Here is a 2775-nt window from a genome sequence, read left to right on the forward strand (position 1 = left end):
TCGAGCAACATGAGGGTCATCCTCCTCAACTCTCCAAAAATAAGTTTTCAAAAGTATGACAAATTTGAAAACTTTTAAAAAATATAAATTCACTCCTTACTGCTTCGTCAATATATCTGTGACTAGAACTGCAGTACTAAATCACGTCAAGGCATTAAATTTAATTTCCTTTTGTATTGCAATTTTGAAACCATATTCTTCCAATGAGTTGGCGCCTCTCATTGGTCGAAATATGATATTCAAGTTGAAAATACAAAAATTCTTATGATCTTGATCATAAGGAAATTAATTTACCCGATATATGACAGTAAAAAAAATTAAATATTATCTTATGGAATTTTGAAAATAAATAAAATTGTGCGGTGTCAAGACCCTTTTGTTTTTTAAATTTTTATGGAGATTTTTTTTTTAAGATCAAAACGTGAATTATCCTCGGAAATTCCGTTTTGAACTTTAATCTCTTCTTTTCATCCACCTTTTTATGGCAGGTATTTTAAATACGGTCAGTGCCGTCTTCAGCATTTATTTTGCTGGAATTAAAAATGGATATTTTTCCATTATAAAACGGTCAATGCCGTCATCAGCATTCTAGCTGGAATTTATTTGGCATTTTAGCCTATTTGAAGTGAGGACCCTTTTTGATGACTTATAAGCATCGGATTCACTCAACTTTATTATTTTCTTTTTATAATTATTCTGTTTTGGGTTAATCTTTCCGCTTATGTTTTATTTTTTTCGAGTTCCAAAGAAAAATATTTTATGGCCTTTTTTAAAAAAATAATTGGCCTTTATGGAATTTTGAAAACAAATTATCATTCATCATTAAATGAATGTAATCATTAAATAGATGTAACTCGTTCTGCATTTATTGGCAGTATTGATAATGCTCGGTTTTCAGTATCCTTCATTGTTTGCGTATTTTTTCGTTATAATTTTCATATTCCATCTGAAACAATTTCTTTTGCGGATTAGTACTGTTTTCCCCCCAGTTCAAGATAATCCTTTCTTTTATTAAGCTTTGTTATTTTTGTTTCTGATACACCTGCATTACGTGTTTGTCCTTGCTTTGTGAGTGTATTCAATGGTGTATTTTGTTTGTGTTTAAATGGTAAATGTAGCGAATTAGCCCTAAAGAAAATACAATTTTCTGTGTTTTTTTTCATAATTTACGATTTTCTTTCCTCCTTCTCTCCTGGTAATCGTTTCTGTCGCATTCATACGCTATTAAACGAATATCTCTTTTAGCAACTTCTTGTCAAACCATCGAGCGCCGAAATTTGTTATTCTTTTTATCATTTTTAACTTCACATGCTTACGATTTTTTTTTTATTACTCACTCCTTTTGCTTCCCCCATGCTTCTTCTTAGAGTTCATACATTTTTTTTCTGCTGCTGCACACATCCGAGAGCTGTTGTCTGTCGTCTGATAACATACTGCTACTTCTCCGATTTAGATTTCTTGTCGACGGGGACTCCGATCCTTTTTCCCTCTTCCAGCAGCACCGACTACTCATGTTGCTGCCTCTTCGTTGGCCGTCGTCGTCGTCGTCGTTGCTTCGATGTCGTCGATTTTCGGCTGTTATTAATTCAGAGAAATTTTTACAATTTTCTGTTTGTATTGCCACTGCCGCAATCTCCGCAAGTTTCGTCTGCTGGTTGGTTTCGAACTTCGAATTCTTTTGCTCTGCGATGGCCTTTCCACGTTACACATGAAGCTTGAGAAACTTTTCGTAAACACACACCATCACTGATGGGACCCGTCCACCTACCCTGTCCGATCTGGCGTTTATGCTCAAAATCATAGATAAAGCACATTATTAGCAACTGATCTTTCGTTTTAAACTACACGAAGGTCTCCAATCCGCATTAGAATGTTTACTTCGGCACATTGTCCTTGATGTGATGTATCAATAAATTCCTTTTCACGAATTAGTATTCACGCTGCCTTATCCGATTCACGCGGCTTCAGTCCAAAATTCACTTATTTTAGACGATTGAAATACAATCAAATGTCCAAGCTAATAATTACACGTTGGCCACAACAATAAAAAAAAAATTATGCCAAGATATCCGCGGCATGCACTGAAGGCATATTACAATCGGCACGAACTTCGCTTTCGCACACACTCCGCACTCGGTGGTAACTGCACTGATTAGATGCGTTGAATCTCCAGCCATATCGTCAATCGGCTGTATGCGCATATTACACAACATGCGCATTTAGGAGCACTTATAACTTTCAGGGTAGCCACAACTATTTAACTGGGTCTGCGGTGAGGAAATTTACCACAAGTGGCAAATTCTCACCGCATCACCGCTGCCACCAATTGTAGAATTATTCGGATTCAAAGATCTAACAACTTCTATGTCTGAACTAAGACTACTTGTCCTGGATTTTTTTTTCCGGGAATTTAACAACACGGTCATTCTTCCCAACGCTTGTCCTGGAACCTCGTTCCACTTTATTTATACAAGAAAAGACGCTGGCTCTGGATCGTCAACAGTGGAGGTCCTTTCTCACGGCCCTATGCACCGGGAGACCGGCGCGGAATCATAAATTAAGTTAAAGATAAGCATAAACTAAGTTAAAGATAAATATAAACAAAGTTAAAGATAAACACCCGACGCATTGGTAATTTCCATCGTTCTTCTTGGTTTCGTTCTATGCATCAAACCAAACAAACGTGATGGAAATTACCAATGATTCTAACCCAAGCGTAGGAAACAGACAGAGGGAAATAGTTTATCTAATTCTAGCCAGGTGGCTGAAGCATAA

Source organism: Uranotaenia lowii, chromosome 2, assembly GCF_029784155.1.
Source record: "Uranotaenia lowii strain MFRU-FL chromosome 2, ASM2978415v1, whole genome shotgun sequence".
NCBI classification, from domain to species: domain Eukaryota; kingdom Metazoa; phylum Arthropoda; class Insecta; order Diptera; family Culicidae; genus Uranotaenia; species Uranotaenia lowii.